The sequence below is a fragment of the Coregonus clupeaformis genome, chromosome 21, assembly GCF_020615455.1.
Source record: "Coregonus clupeaformis isolate EN_2021a chromosome 21, ASM2061545v1, whole genome shotgun sequence".
NCBI classification, from domain to species: domain Eukaryota; kingdom Metazoa; phylum Chordata; class Actinopteri; order Salmoniformes; family Salmonidae; genus Coregonus; species Coregonus clupeaformis.
In genome coordinates, this window is record NC_059212.1 from 10,975,575 (window position 1) to 10,993,187 (window position 17,613).

Below are 17,613 nucleotides of genomic sequence, written 5' to 3' on the forward strand. Positions count from 1 at the left end.
GTGTGCGGAGGAGCGGGGTGACGTGAGAGAACTTGGGAAGGTTGAACACCAGACGGGCTGCGGCATTCTGAATGAGTTGTAGGGGCTTAATGGCACAGGCAGGGAGCCCAGCCAACAGCGAGTTGCAGTAATCCAGACGGGAGATGACAAGTGCCTGGATTAGGACCTGTGCCGCTTCCTGTGTAAGGCAGGGTCGTACTCTCCGAATGTTGTAGAGCATGAACCTACAGGATCGGGTCACCACCTTGATGTTAGCGGAGAACGACAGGGTGTTGTCCAGGGTCACGCCAAGGCTCTTCGCACTCTGGGAGGAGGACACAACGGAGTTGTCAACCGTGATGGCGAGATCATGGAACGGGCAGTCCTTCCCCGGGAGGAAGAGCAGCTCCGTCTTGCCGAGGTTCAGCTTGAGGTGGTGATCCGTCATCCATACTGATATGTCTGCCAGACATGCAGAGATGCGATTCGCCACCTGGTTATCAGAAGGGGGAAAGGAGAATATTAGTTGTGTGTCGTCAGCGTAGCAATGATAGGAGAGGCCATGTGAGGATATGACAGAGCCAAGTGACTTGGTGTATAGCGAGAATAGGAGAGGGCCTAGAACTGAGCCCTGGGGGACACCAGTGGTGAGAGCACGTGGTGCGGAGACAGCTTCTCGCCACGCCACTTGGTAGGAGCGACCGGTCAGGTAGGACGCAATCCAAGAGTGAGCCGCGCCGGAGATGCCCAGCTCGGAGAGGGTGGAGAGGAGGATCTGATGGTTCACAGTATCAAAGGCAGCAGACAGGTCTAGAAGGACAAGAGCTGAGGAGAGAGAGTTAGCTTTAGCAGTGCGGAGAGCCTCTGTGACACAGAGAAGAGCAGTCTCAGTTGAATGACCAGTCTTGAAACCTGACTGGTTTGGATCAAGAAGGTCATTCTGGGAGAGATAGCAAGAGAGTTGGCTAAAGACGGCACGCTCAATAGTTTTGGAGAGAAAAGAAAGAAGGGATACTGGTCTGTAGTTGTTGACATCGGAGGGATCGAGTGTTGGTTTTTTGAGAAGGGGTGCAACTCTCGCTCTCTTGAAGACGCAAGGGACATAGCCAGCGGTCAAGGATGAGTTGATCAGCGAGGTGAGGTAGGGGAGAAGGTCACCGGAGATGGTCTGGAGAAGAGAGGAGGGGATAGGGTCAAGCGGGCAGGTTGTTGGGCGGCCTGCCGTCACAAGTCGCAAGATTTTATCTGGAGAGAGAGGGGAGAAAGAAGTCAAAGCATAGGGTAGGGCAGTGTGAGCAGGACCAGCAGTGTCATTTGACTTTACAAACGAGGATCGGATGTCGTCAACCTTCTTTTCAAAATGGTTGATGAAGTCATCCACAGAGAGGGAGTAGGGGGATTCAGCAGGGAGGAGAATGTGGCAAAGAGCTTCCTAGGGTTAGAGGCGGATGCTTGGAATTTAGAGTGGTAGAAAGTGGCCTTAGCAGCAGAAACAGATGAAGAAAATGTAGAGAGGAGGGAGGAAAAGATGCCAGGTCTGCAGGGAGTCTAGTTTTCTTCCATTTCCGCTCAGCTGCCCGGAGCTCTGTTCTGTGAGCTCGCAATGAGTCATCAAGCCACGGAGCTGGAGGGGAGGACCGAGCCGGCCGGGAGGATAGGGGGACATAGAGAGTCAAAGGATGCAGAAAGGGGAGGAGAGGAGGGTTGAGGAGGCAGAATCAGGAGATTGGAGGGAGAAGGATTGAGCAGAGGGAAGAGATGATAGGATGGAAGAGGAGAGAGATAGCGGGAGAGAGAGAGCGAAGGTTGCAACGGCGCATTACCATCTGTGTAGGGGCAGAGTGAGTAGTGTTGGAGGAGAGGGAGAGAGAAAAGGATACAAAGTAGTGGTCGGAGACTTGGAGGGGAGTTGCAGTGAGATTAGTAGAAGAACAGCATCTAGTAAAGATGAGGTCAAGCGTATTGCCTGCCTTGAGAGTAGGGGGGGACGGTGAGAGGGTGAGGTCAAAAGAGGAGAGGAGTGGAAAGAAGGAGGCAGAGAGAAATGAGTCAAATGTAGACGTAGGGAGGTTGAAATCCCCCAGAACTGTGAGGGGTGAGCCATCCTCAGGAAAGGAGCTTATCAAGGCGTCAAGCTCATTGATGAACTCTCCAAGGGAATGTGGAGGGCGATAGATGACAAGGATATTAAGCTTAAATGGGCTAGTGACTGTGACAGCATGGAATTCAAATGAGGAGATAGACAGATGGGTCAGGGGAAAAATTGAGAATGTCCACTTGGGAGAGATGAGGATTCCTGTGCCACCACCCCGCTGACCAGATGCTCTCGGGGTATGCGAGAACACATGGTCAGACGAGGAGAGAGCAGCAGGAGTAGCAGTGTTTTCAGTGGTAATCCATGTTTCCGTCAGCGCCAAGAAGTCGAGGGACTGGAGGGTAGCATAGGCTGGGATGAAGTCTGCCTTGTTGGCAGCAGAACGGCAGTTCCAGAGGCTGCCTGAGACCTGGAACTCCACGTGGGTCGTGCGTGCAGGGACCACCAGGTTAGAGAGGCAGCAGCCACGCGGTGTGAGGCGTTTGTGTAGCCTGTGCGGAGAGGAGAGAACAGGGATAGGCAGAGGCATAGTTGACAGGCTGCAGCAGATGGCTACAATAATGCAGAGGAGATCGGAATAAAATGAACTAAACATCTGGGAAAGGAGAGAGCGGGGCCTCCCTCACCACAACTCCCAAATATAACTCTCCCAACTTCCACCTCAGAAACTATAATTGTTGTAAACTACAGCGGTTCAATGTTTTCTAGGAATAGACCAACCTAGTTTATTCAGCTAGCTAACTAGGTGCAGTATTATTCCGTGAAAAACGTCCGGGCACCTCGTCATAAGACGCCACAGCCAGCTAGCATGCCGGTCTCCAGCAGCAGGGTTTAGCGCCAATACTCAGCCACAACAACCACCAGTGTATCAACACACAAGCAGATCGTTCGTGTCCGTGTCTAACGTTGTGGGTTAGTCCCGACAGCTTGAGCGAGTCCGTCGTCAACTTATTCAGCCAGTTAGTTAGCTAGAATAGTTAGCAAACTAGCTAGCCATTGCTTTCAGACAAAGAAGAACCCCTCCTTTCACGGCACGAACACACAGAGAGAGCCAAACTAACGTTGACTAGTCACCCATGTCCCGAATTCCTTGAGCGACTCGGGCTATCAATATGTAAAAAACAAAACACAAGTGTAGGTTATGACTTACCCCTAGCAGCTACTGTTAGCTAGCCAAGTGCAAAGCTAGCCGCTGAATTGACTCAGCCAGTTCGCGTCTGTTCGCTCGGTCGTTCCAGCTATTGTTTACAAGTAGCTATCCAGGTTGCAACAAGCTTGCTAATTTTCAGGCACAGTAGCCACTTGCTACCTAACGTTAACGGTTCAGACAATGAGGTTAGAAAACAGCTGAACGGTAGGCAGTTATTGTATGTAACCATTGTAGGCAGCCAGCTGGCGTAATTACAGGCACTCTCAGGCGTGAAACAACTATACCGTTGCTAATAGCTACTCGCCAGCTAGTCCAGGTGGTGAGTTAGCTAGCTAGCTAGCTTCGTGCTACACCCGGCACCGCCGAATACAATACTAACCTACAATAATTACATACAACAACTACCTACAACAACCCACGATACCTACCTACAATACCTAACTACAATCTAAATACATAGTTTAAGCCTTACTCGACAAAGCCCAAGCTATGTATAAAGCTATGTATAAAGCCAGACTTACCCGACGACCTCCTCCCAGCTCAGCTCTCTCCGACAACACCTTTTTAATTCTATGTGCTATACATTTTGCTAGGATTTTTGCATCACAACACTGAAGTGTAAGGGGCCTCCAATTTAGTAAATGGACTGGATCTTTATATTTTCCACTTGTATCCTGTTTCAGTAATAATGAGATCAGACCTTCTTCTTGAGTGTCAGATAATCTACCATTTACATAGGAGTGGTTAAAACATGCTAATAACGGTCCTCTTAGTATATCAAAAAAGGTTTGGTATACCTCGACTGGTATGCCATCCAACCCTGGAGTTTTCCCGGACTTAAAGTCTTTAATTGCATCCAGAAGTTCCTCCTCTGTAATTTCACATTCACATGAGTCTTTCTGTGTGGCTGTTAATTTGACACTATCAATAGAAAAAAAATCTCTACAATTAGCTTCAGTTAGAGGAGATGGAGGCGACTGAAAAGAAAACATATGCTTAAAGTACTTTGTTTCTTCCTTCAAAATATAATTAGGTGAATTATGGGTGACTCCGTCAATTGTAACCAGTTTCATTAAGTTCTTTTTGGTAGCATTCCTATGTTGAAGATTACAAAATTATTTTGTGCATTTTTCCCCATATTCCATCCAGTTTGCTTTATTTTTATTATATATTACACTTGATCTTTCTTGAATAAGTTTCTCCATTTCTTTTTGTTTTTCCTCTAATTTATTCTGAGCCTCTATGTTACAGTTTTTATTGCCATCTATCTGTTCTGTTAGACTTTCTATTTCCTTTCTTAGTATAAACTCTTTTGACCTAAATTGCTTTTGTTTTCGAGATGAGTACTGAATTGCATGGCCTCTAAAGGCACATTTAAAGGTGTCCCATACAATAAGGGGATTCGCTGTACCTATGTTATGTTGGAAAAAGTCAGTTATAAATTCCATTGTTCTAATTATAAATAAATTATCATCCAATAGGCTTTGATTAAATTTCCAATATCCTCGCCCACATGGAAATTCAGTAAGAGTAATGTATATGCCTATTATATGATGGTCCGACCGCATTCTGTCCCCTATCAACACTTTTTTTACTTTTGGTGCCAACGAGAATGAGATAAGAAAGAAGTCAAGACGACTAGCTTGATTCAGTCTCCGCCATGTATATCTCACTAGATCAGTATATTTAAGCCTCCATATATCTACTAGTTCTAATGTATCCATGACATTCACAATTTCCTTAAGAGCATGTGGGTGATTGTTTGTGGTGTGATTTCCTTTACGGTCCATTGAGCTATTTAAAACAGTATTATAATCCCCCACCATAATAATAGTGTATTGAGTTGCTTGCAGGCTTGATAATTTATTATATATATTGTCAAAGAATTGTGGATCATCATTATTTGGTCCGTAAAGGTTAATGAGCCATATCTGTTTATGGTCCAATAACATATTTAAAATAATCCATCTACCTTGCGTATCTATTTGGACAATTTGCACATTCGGATCGAAATTACTATTAATTAATATCATCACCCCTTTTGAATGTCTTTGCCCATGGGAGAAGTATATTCCCCCATTATTTTTTTCCACGCTACTTCATCTCGAATTGTTGAATGAGTTTCCTGTGTACAATAGATATTATATTCCTTCTCTTTGAGCCATGTAAATATTGTTCTTCTTTTGTTATTATCAGCTAAGCCATTACAATTATAACTGGCTATACTTATTTCACCATACACCATAATGAGATACAAGTTTCAAGTCTATTTATCATTATATATGTTTGTACATTTACCAATAAAAAATAGCGTAATGATTGAGTGTCCATATAGCTGTACCGTGATATTTGCATTGCTACGGAGTAACCCTTCAATTGTTCTCCACTAATTCCCCCGCTAAAGCCCCTCCCCATCCCAAGTTGAGCCGTCATCCCAGTGATCAGCATCCCACCCACGTCCCTCCGTATCCCTAAGGCCCCGAGAGGCCAGGACCCATCCATCGAAAACAGCACACAGTGCCACCCACAAAACAGAAGCAGATTAACCGCCAAAAGCATTTCCAATGCTTTCACCTCTCTATATATATATATATATGTCTATAACAAATTTTTTTAAATTATGCATATCCTATTTTCCATCATTATCAATTAATATGCGTAATAATGTCGGCAGTTCACGCGTAGGATTCTAACATATAACCCGGATTGCCATTGTATTACATTTAATTCATTGACAAGCAATTATTATCCTAGCAAATAATTTTGAATGTCTTTGCCCATGGGAGAAGTATATTCCCCCCCATTCTTTTTTTCCACGCTACTTCATCTCGAATTGTTGAATGAGTTTCCTGTGTACAATAGATATTATATTCCTTCTCTTTGAGCCATGTAAATATTGTTCTTCTTTTGTTATTATCAGCTAAGCCATTACAATTATAACTGGCTATACTTATTTCACCATACACCATAATGAGATACAAGTTTCAAGTCTATTTATCATTATATATGTTTGTACATTTACCAATAAAAAATAGCGTAATGATTGAGTGTCCATATAGCTGTACCGTGATATTTGCATTGCTACGGAGTAACCCTTCAATTGTTCTCCACTAATTCCCCCGCTAAAGCCCCTCCCCATCCCAAGTTGAGCCGTCATCCCAGTGATCAGCATCCCACCCACGTCCCTCCGTATCCCTAAGGCCCCGAGAGGCCAGGACCCATCCATCGAAAACAGCACACAGTGCCACCCACAAAACAGAAGCAGATTAACCGCCAAAAGCATTTCCAATGCTTTCACCTCTATATATATATATATATATATATGTCTATAACAAATTTTTTTAAATTATGCATATCCTATTTTCCATCATTATCAATTAATATGCGTAATAATGTCGGCAGTTCACGCGTAGGATTCTAACATATAACCCGGATTGCCATTGTATTACATTTAATTCATTGACAAGCAATTATTATCCTAGCAAATAATTCCTGTGGTCCATCCCATACCCTCCCCCCCAACATCCCCACCCCCCCACAACAGATGCCAGACAAGCACATACTCACATACTCCAACACACAACCCCTCCTCCACAATCCACCATAAAATCAGATACTCAACGGCTGTTATATCCCAGAGCCCAACTCGAGAAATAACTTGATTTACGAGTGCACATACAGTTAAAGCTGATTGAGAAAGCATGCAGATTGAGCAGAAATTGATAACAATGTGAGATTTTATTCATCTGCTTAATCTATGTCAAGTCCTAGGTGATGGAGATCAGATCCATCCTCTTCACCTGAGACACAAACACTCCCTGTTGTAACCATTTTCCCAAGCATCTCCATGCGGTCAGACCTTTGATTAGTTTGTGCCACCTGGGCCACAATGATAAACCCCCTCTCTGATTGTCCGAGTGTGACCCCCTCCCCATGGGTTACTGCAGCCAGTGTTGCCAGCACTGCCACTACCTGGGTGGGCGTACCCCACCGGAATCCCCACCGGCTAGGTAAAAGGTCGTCATGGTTCTCATTAGCAGCTTTGAGAATTTCCTTGTATATTATGCTCTCCCATCAGGGGGCTCTAGCTTTGTAGGACCAACCCTGCCAGGCAGGCTCAGAATCTTGAGGGGGCGATGCTGCTCAAGTAGGTCTCTGACCGCATTTATTTCTCTGTTTAGGCTGCATATTCACAGCAGGTCCATAAAAGAGATGGGAACTTCTCTTTGGTGTATGGGTCGCTCAGGTGGGTGTCCAGGTTATAGGGTTTGGGATCTTTCCATCATGATAGGACAATGAAAAATTTGATTAGATGTATACTATATTTAAAAATGTATATCCCTCATCTACACAAAATTGAAAGCTCTCTCTCACTACCCCTGCTCATAGACCCCCGGTCGGCTCTGGGATATGCAACCATTTCCCCTCTCACTCACTTAACGCCGCACCTTTTCAAACACAAAGATGCACACCACATGGTTGACTGCGGAAGAAATGGGCCGAGCGTGCAAACGCACCCGCATCCACATCTGCCGCAAGGGGGAAAGGACGCCAGAGAGAACACAGGACCAACCACAACAACCATCCGCCAAAATAACAACCTCCCGCCAAAAAAGCCATGTTCGAATTATTTGTATTTAAAGATGTATTATTCTGCTTGTTATATCGTTTTATCCTTTTATAAAATACTATACTTACATTAAATGTTATTTAATATTACAATCCCTATCATTGCTAGTATCAGGTGCTCCAATATTTGACTCCTCTATTACAACTTTTAGAATAGCCATGGAGTAGTCTTTGTGTCTGAACATTTGGTTGTCAATATATAATTTATCCACCACTAGTGCAACACGTTTCCCTTTATTCTGTTTTCCTTGAAGATTGGATACAGAACTTTGTGCCTTTCTACAATCTCCCTCGGGAACTGATCATTTCTGCCTATTTTCGTGCCAGCAAGTATTTTTCCTAGGCTTTTCACCATAGCTTTATCCTTAAAAAAAGCAAATTTGGCAACGATTGGGCGCTCATATTTCTGTCCTCTTTTTCCGAAACGATGTACACGTTCGAGTTGGATTTTATCGACAGCCTCAAGTGGGATTTGTAGCGCTGTATGCAGGAAGTCCTTCATAATATTCTCTGTTATTTCTCCCTCCTTTTCCTGAATACCCGTAAGTACTAGATTTTCCCTCATCGATCTAGTTTGGATGTCTAGTAAGGCTTCTCTCAGAAGATTGTTCTCCTTTTTTAGTTCCCTAACATCCGTTTCCATTTTAGAGACTGTCACTTTTAATTCTTTGGTTTCTTTCTCCATTACCAAAGCTTTTTCGTCACTCATTTGAAGACTCGCTATCAACACTTTTACGTCTTTACTGACCAATTCTAGCATGCCCAATTTGTCATTTATCGACTTCAACAGGTCGCTTTCCACACTTACCATACCCAGTGGTGAAAAGCATATACAGTGGGGAAAAAAAGTATTTAGTCAGCCACCAATTGTGCAAGTTCTCCCACTTAAAAAGATGAGAGAGGCCTGTAATTTTCATCATAGGTACACGTCAACTATGACAGACAAAATGAGAAAAAAAAATCCAGAAAATCACATTGTAGGATTTTTTATGAATTTATTTGCATATTATGGTGGAAAATAAGTATTTGGTCAATAACAAAAGTTTCTCAATACTTTGTTATATACCCTTTGTTGGCAATGACACAGGTCAAACGTTTTCTGTAAGTCTTCACACGGTTTTCACACACTGTTGCTGGTATTTTGGCCCATTCCTCCATGCAGATCTCCTCTAGAGCAGTGATGTTTTGGGGCTGTCGCTGGGCAACACAGACTTTCAACTCCCTCCAAAGATTTTCTATGGGGTTGAGATCAGGAGACTGGCTAGGCCACTCCAGGACCTTGAAATGCTTCTTACGAAGCCACTCCTTCATTGCCCGGGCGGTGTGTTTGGGATCATTGTCATGCTGAAAGACCCAGCCACGTTTCATCTTCAATGCCCTTGCTGATGGAAGGAGGTTTTCACTCAAAATCTCACGATACATGGCCCCATTCATTCGTTCCTTTACACGGATCAGTCGTCCTGGTCCCTTTGCAGAAAAACAGCCCCAAAGCATGATGTTTCCACCCCCATGCTTCACAGTAGGTATGGTGTTCTTTGGATGCAACTCAGCATTCTTTGTCCTCCAAACACGGCCGAGTTGAGTTTTTACCAAAAAGTTCTATTTTGGTTTCATCTGACCATATGACATTCTCCCAATCCTCTTCTGGATCATCCAAATGCACTCTAGCAAACTTCAGACAGGCCTGGACATGTACTGGCTTAAGCAGGCGGACACGTCTTGCACTGCAGGATTTGAGTCCCTGGCGGCGTAGTGTGTTACTGATGGTAGGCTTTGTTACTTTGGTCCCAGCTCTCTGCAGGTCATTCACTAGGTCCCCCCCGTGTGGTTCTGGGATTTTTGCTCACCGTTCTTGTGATCATTTTGACCCTACGAGGTGAGATCTTGCGTGGAGCCCCAGATCGAGGGAGATTATCAGTGGTCTTGTATGTCTTCCATTTCCTAATAATTGCTCCCACAGTTGATTTCTTCAAACCAAGCTGCTTACCTATTGCTGATTCAGTCTTCCCAGCCTGGTGCAGGTCTACAATTTTGTTTCTGGTGTCCTTTGTCAGCTCTTTGGTCTTGGCCATAGTGGAGTTTGGAGTGTGACTGTTTGAGGTTGTGGACAGGTGTCTTTTATACTGATAACAAGTTCAAACAGATGCCATTAATACAGGTAACGAGTGGAGGACAGAGGAGCCTCTTAAAGAAGAAGTTACAGGTCTGTGAGAGCCAGAAATCTTGCTTGTTTGTAGGTGACCAAATACTTATTTTCCACCATAATTTGCAAATAAATTCATAAATAATCCTACAATGTGATTTTCTGGATTTTTTTTTCTCAATTTGTCTTTCATAGTTGACGTGTACCTATGATGAAAATTACAGGCCTCTCTCATCTTTTTAAGTGGGAGAACTTGCACAAATAGTGGCTGACTAAATACTTTTTTTCCCCACTGTATCATCTGTATCAGTCGATGAGTCGCGTTTCCTTTTGGGGATCGGCTCTCCACGCTTGTCTTCAGTCATGTTTGGGTGTTACGTGTTGTTGTAATATTTGTCGATATATTTCTCTAGCCTTATGATCTGTTTTGTGTTATTATCCAGATTGAATTATATTAACTGTGAATATATGAAATGCTAATATTTAGTCTAACTTACTGATTTTGAATATTACGTTTTTATCTTGAGGTGTTTTGTACCGATTTCTATTCAATACGCCATCTTGTCAACGCGTGCCCAGCCTAGGTTGAATATTTCTTAATGAAAACTACAACGCCCTTCAGCCCAGCGTCCCACATAGTTCTTGACATGATTTCTCTCATCAATGATTTGATTTTGCTCTAGAGAAATGGCACATTGGGCTCACAAAAAAACGAAATGGAATTCAAGTAATTGAACCGATGTCAGCCAATTAGTTGTTTAATAACCCACCAAAAAATGAAATGTTGGTTAATCGCTCAGCACTACAGTGTACTGAAGAAGTATTTTTGTATACAGTTGCTGTTGCTTTGTTAGCAAAGGCAGAGTTTGCACAATGTGCAAGGTCTTGCTAAGTTGTTTTTACTGTAGATGTATCTTCTTCTGAAATTGGCCTTGTGATCTTACTCTGGTGGGGATTCTCCATGTGGTAACAGTTCTACTGTGTCACTGTGAGGCGTTAGTGGCATTTGTAGTCCACGATAGAACAGATAAACTGGGACTTTTGAAATCAAAATGTTAGGTGTCCCCTCCCACCCCCAAATCTCCCATAACTTTACAGTAAAGAGATTACACCAGAGGTAGCCAATATACATGATAGACAGGCCTCTACATGAATCATGCATTGATGTCAAAAGAGACTTGCATGAAACAATAGCATGACGACTTCCTAACATGGATTCCGTATGCAGAGCTCAAGTTGTGATCTTGGCCCATAGTGCATTTTTAGTGTGAGGTGAAGTAGCAAGATGGAGGATCCACTCACTGCACTGAGCAGGCATTGGAACTCTAGACTGAGCGCCTGCAGCTCTTTCTGGGCCGCCCTTTCCATCTTGGCCTCTGAGACGACCTCTGAACTCTTGGCAGTAGCTGTCTGTTTCTCTTCCACCTGTAAGAGGAGAGAGACGCTCCCTGTTAAAACAGGGTGTGACATGTATTGTTTACACTGTATTTTTCTATATTTACTTTCTTTGGGATTAACTAATTTAAACAGGCACCATTTTGCGACTTGGTACCTTGTAGTTACCACTCAGTATAGTGTTGCACTATAGTGATTACCAGAAGTATGAGTATCAGAAGTATGCTTTGTGGCTGACAGACAGACAGACACCAGGCAAGGCCAGGCAAGGGTAGGCAGGTAGCTTGGTAGATACTGTAGGTGCAGTAAATTGTTGAAGTTAGCATTAGGTGCTTGCACACACCTTCAGTTTGTAGTAAGCGTCCGCCTCCTCTCTGTGTTGCTGCACGGACTTCTCGTACTCCATCCTGATCTAGATGAGAGCGGTGGAGATGCCAAAGGACTTGCCGGTGTCCACCTCGATTATCAACACAGACGTGTCTATAGCCGTCGCGCCCAGTTTGGACTGCAGAGTGGACAATACTTGTGTGGATAGATGATGGACAGTGATGTACAGAGTCAGGTATTTGCAATGAACACTAATATTTAGACAACCAGATATCAAAATAATGACATATTTACTATTCTCATACTTTCTTAATGTCAAGACTTAATTCTCTGTACCTCCTTCTGCATCTTGGTGACAAAGTCCAGTTTGTTCTTCAAGCTTGTGTACTTGGCATCCAAATCAATACGTAATTCGGATGCCATATCTATGTCCAGGAAAAAAAAGCGTGATGATAGTACATTTCAGCTACTGTACATCTACAAGAACTTGCTGAACAAATTAGAGGGACAGAGTAAAATACATTTGGTTTTCTCTTCACCTTCTTCAGGGCTGAGATGTCAGAATCCAGCTGAAACTTCACACCTTGCTCAAAGTCAAACCTGCAACATAACATGCAGCCAACCATTTTAATGTAACGTACAGCGCAGATCCATCTAGCCCAAAGCTTGTCTATTGAGGGACAAAATGAATCTGAGACTAGGATAAAAGTGTCATGCAACATAAAAGCTATCCTGTCAAGGCATCATTTCACCAAATTGAGGAATCTTAAAAGGGTCACTGTTAAAATTTTTCAGATAGTTTTATCAACCCAATATAGTAATAACTGATTGGACTCTCCTGGACTGCAAACACACAACAGATATACAAAAAAGGACAACAACGACGGTATTTCATGAGATTAAATAAATATCAGGTCAATAAAATAATTACAACCATATTCTACACATCCTTTGTTCAGTGTTCTCACTTTCTGTTTCCAAGCCTTGTACAATCAGCTATCTATCTCAAATAAAAACGAACTACACAAAATAGTAAAGCTGTCAAGCACAATCAGTGGAGTTAATCTCAAGAACGTGGAAGCGCTGTTCTTGAAGAGAGTGGTGAGGGCAGGAGCGGGAATTGCCACCGACCTGACACCCACTCAACCAGGAGTACCAGCTCCTACCATCAGGCCGCCAATATAGAGTCCATCTTTACAAAACCGCCAGAGGCCAGAAAATATTAATTCCCACCAGTATAAGTCAATTGAATAAGTAAATGCTCCCCCACTCCCCACAGAATTGAAAGACTAAATTACCACGTGTTGTCTGCTGTAGTTAGTGCTTGTCATTTATGTACAGTTGAAGTCGGAAGTTTACATACACTTAGGTTGGAGTCATTAAAACTTGTTTTTCAACCACTCCACACATTTCTTGTTAACAAACTATAGTTTTGGCAAGTCGGTTAGGACATCTACTTTGTGCATGACACAAGTAATTTTTCCAACAATTGTTTACAGACAGATTATTTCACTTATAATTCACTGTATCACAATTCCAGTGGGTCAGAGGTTTACATACACTAAGTTGACTGTGCCTTTAAACAGCTTGGAAAATTGTGTGTCTTGGCTTTAGAAGCTTCTGATAGGCTAATTGACATCATTTGAGTCAATTGGAGGTGTACCTGTGGATGTATTTCAAGGCCTACCTTCAAACTCAGTGCCTCTTTGCTTGACATCATAGGAAAATCAAAATAAATCAGCCAAGACCTCTGAAAAAATATTGTAGCCCTCCACAAGTCTGGTTCATCCTTGGGATCAATTTCCAAATGCCTGAAGGTACCACGTTCATCTGTACAAACAATAGTACGCAAGTATAAACACCATGGGACCACGCAGTCATACCGCTCAGGAAGGAGACACGTTCTGTCTCCTAGAGATGAATGTACTTTGGTGCGAAAAGTGCAAATCAATCCCAGAACAACAGCAAAGGACCTTGTGAAGATGCTGGAGGAAACAGGTACAAAAGTATCTATATCCACAGTAAAACAAGTCCTATATCGACATAACCTGAAAGGCCGCTCAGCAAGGAAGAAGCCACTGCTCCAAAACCGCCATAAAAAAGCCAGACTATTGTTTGCATCTGCACATGGGGACAAAGATCGTACTTTTTGGAGAAATGTCCTCTGGTCTGATTAAACAAAAATAGAACTGTTTGGCCATAATGACCATCGTTATGTACTAGCATTAACAGCGCCGGAGAAGATGGCTGCCGTTTTACAGCCCTCTAACCAATTGTACTATTATGTGTGTTTTTCCGCGTTATTTGTAATTTATTTTGTACATAATGTTTCTGCCATCGTCTCTTATAACCAAAAAGAGCTTCTGGATATCAGGACAGCGATCACTCACCTCGTATTGGACGAAGATTTTTTCTTCAACGAGGCGGCCGCGAAGGATATCATACAGACACCCGACAAGGCCCAAATCCCCGTAATTCGCGTGAGGAAGAGACAGAGATATCGTGGACGTAGATCGGGGGTGCCTTGTAAGGATCCGGACGGCGAGCGAGTAAACTGCCTCTTCCATCAATCCTATTAGCCAACGTTCAATCATTTGAAAATAAATTGGATGACCTAAGATTACGGTTATCCTACCAACGGGACATTAAAAACTGTAATATCTTATGTTTCACCGAGTCGTGGCTGAACGACGACATGGATATCATACAGCTAGCGGGCTATACGCTACATCGGCAGGATAGAACGGCTGACTCCGGTAAGACAAGGGGTGGCGGTCTGTGTATATTTGTAAACAACAGCTGGTGCACAAAATCAAATACTAAGGAAGTCTCAAGGTTTTGCTCGCCTGAGGTAGAGTATCTTATGATAAGCTGTTTACCAAGAGAGTTTTCATCTATATTTTTCATAGCTGTCTATTTACCACCACAAACCAATGCTTTTTTTTTTTTTTTTTCACCTTTATTTAACCAGGTAAGCCAGTTGAGAACAGGTTCTCATTTACAACTGCGACCTGGCCAAGATAAAGCAAAGTAGTGCAATAAAAAACAACACAGAGTTACATATGGGGTAAAAAACATAAAGTCAGAAATACAACAGAAAATATATATACAGTGTGTGCAAATGAAGCAAGTTATGGAGGTAAGGCAATAAATAGGCTATAGTGCAGAATAATTACAATAGTATTAACACTGGAATGCTAGATGTGCAAGAGATTATGTGCAAAAGAGCAAAATAAATAACAATATAGGGATGAGGTAGTTGGGTGGGCTAATTTCAGATGGGCTGTGTACAGGTGCAGTGATCGGTAAGGTGCTCTGACAACTGATGCTTAAAGTTATTGAGGGAGATAAGAGTCTCCAGCTTCAGAGATTTTTGCAATTCGTTCCAGTCATTGGCAGCAGAGAACTGGAAGGAATGGCGGCCAAAGGAGGTGTTGGCTTTGGGAATGACCAGTGAGATATACCTGCTGGACCGCAGACTACGGGTGGGTGCTGCTATGGTGACCAATGAGCTAAGATAAGGCGGGGATTTGCCTAGCAGTGATTTATAGATGGCCTGGAGCCAGTGGGTTTGACGACGAACATGTAGTGAGGACCAGCCAACAAGAGCGTACAGGTCACAGTGGTGGGTAGTGTATGGGGCTTTGGAGACAAAACGGATGGCACTGTGATAGACTACATCCAATTTGCTGAGTAGAGTGTTGGAGGCTATTTTGTAAATGACATCGCCGATGCTGGCATTAAGATTGCACTGAATGAGTTGTACAAGGCCATAAATCAACAGGAAAACGCTCATCCAGATGCAGCGCTCCTAGTGGCCGGGGACATTAATGCAGGGAAACTTAAATCCATTCTACCTAATTTCTACCAGCATGTTAAATGTGCAACCAGAGGAAAAAAAACTCTAGACCACCTTTACTCCACACACAGAGACGCATACAAAGCTCTCCCTCACCCTCCATTTGGCAAATCTGACCATAACTCTATCCTCCTGATTCCTGCTTATAAGCAAAAACTAAAGCAGGAAGCACCAGTGACTCGGTTAATAAAAAAGTGGTCAGATGACGCAGATGCTAAGCTACAGGACTGTTTTGCTAGCACAGACTGGAACATGTTCGGGATTCTTCAGACAGCATTGAGGAGTACACCACATCAGTCACTGGCTTCATCAATAAGTGCATCGATGATGTCGTCCCCACAGTGACCGTGACGTACATACCCCAACCAGAAGCCATGGATTACAGGAAACATCCGCACTGAGCTAAAGGGTAGAGCTGCCGCTTTCAAGGAACGGGACTCTAACCCGGACGCTTATAAGAAATCCCGCTATGACCTCCGACGAACCATCAAACAGGCAAAGAGTCAATACAGGACTAAGATTGAATCGTACTCACACTGGCTCTGACGCTCGTCGGATGTGGCAGGGCTTGAAAACTATTACAGACTACAAAGGGAAGCACAGCCGCGAGCTGCCCAGTGACACAAGCCTACCAGACGAGCTAAACCACTTCTATGCTCGCTTCGAGGCAAGCAACACTGAAGCATGCATGAGAGCACCAGCTGTTCCGGATGACTATGTGATCACGCTCTCCGTAGCCGATGTGAGTAAGACTTTTAAGCAGGTCAACATTCACAAGGCCGCAGGGCCAGACGGATTACCAGGACGTGTACTCCGAGCATGTGCTGACCAACTGGCAAGTGTCTTCACTGACATTTTCAACATGTCCCTGACTGAGTCTGTAATACCAACATGTTTCAAGCAGACCACCATAGTCCCCGTGCCCAAGGACTCTAAGATAACCTGCCTAAATGACTACCGACCCGTAGCACTGACGTCTGTAGCCATGAAGTGCTTTGAAAGGCTGGTCATGGCTCACATCAACAGCATTATCCCAGAAACCCTAGACCCACTCCAATTTGCATACCGCCCCAACAGATCCACAGATGATGCAATCTCTATTGCACTCCACACTGCCCTTTCCCACCTGGACAAGGGGAACACCTACGTGAGAATGCTATTCATTGATTACAGCTCAGCATTCAACACCATAGTGCCCTCTAAGCTCCACTAAGCTAAGGATCCTGGGACTAAACACCTCCCTCTGCAACTGGATCCTGGACTTCCTGACGGGCCGCCCCCAGGTGGTAAGGGTAGGTAACAACACATCTGCCACACTGATCCTCAACACGGGGGCCCCTCAGGGGTGCGTGCTCAGTCCCCTCCTGTACTCTCTGTTCACCCATGACTGCATGGCCAGGCACGACTCCAACACCATCATTAAGTTTGCCGACGACACAACAGTGGTAGGCCTGATCACCGACAACGATGAGACAGCCTATAGGGAGGAGGTCAGAGACCTGGCCGTGTGGTGCCAGGACAACAACCTCTCCCTCAACGTGACCAAGACAAAGGAGATGATTGTGGACTACAGGAAAAAAAAGAGGACTGAGCACGCCCCCATTCTCATCGACGGGGCTGTAGTGGAACAGGTTGAGAGCTTCAAGTTCCTTGGTGTCCACATCACCAACGAACTATCATGGTCCAAACACACCAAGACAGTCGTGAAGAGGGCACGACAAAGCCTATTCCCCCTCAGGAGACTGAAAAGATTTGGCATGGGTCCTCAGATCCTCAAAAAATTCTACAGCTGCACCATCGAGACCATCCTGACTGGTTGCATCACCGCCTGGTATGGCAACTGCTTGGCCTCCGACCGCAAGGCACTACAGAGGGTAGTGCGTACGGCCCAGTACATCACTGGGGCCAAGCTTCCTGCCATCCAGGACCTCTATACCAGGCGGTGTCAGAGGAAGGCCCTCAAAATTGTCAAAGACTCCAGCCACCCTAGTCATAGACTGTTCTCTCTGCTACCGCACGGGCAAGCGGTACCGGAG

At 44.1% G+C, this 17,613-nt stretch overlaps 1 pseudogene; it reads right to left on the reverse strand.

Annotated features, from left to right (window-relative positions):
• The window catches only part of LOC121534770, a 57,934-nt pseudogene that overhangs the window by 17,694 nt on the left and 22,627 nt on the right, over positions 1 to 17,613 (reverse strand).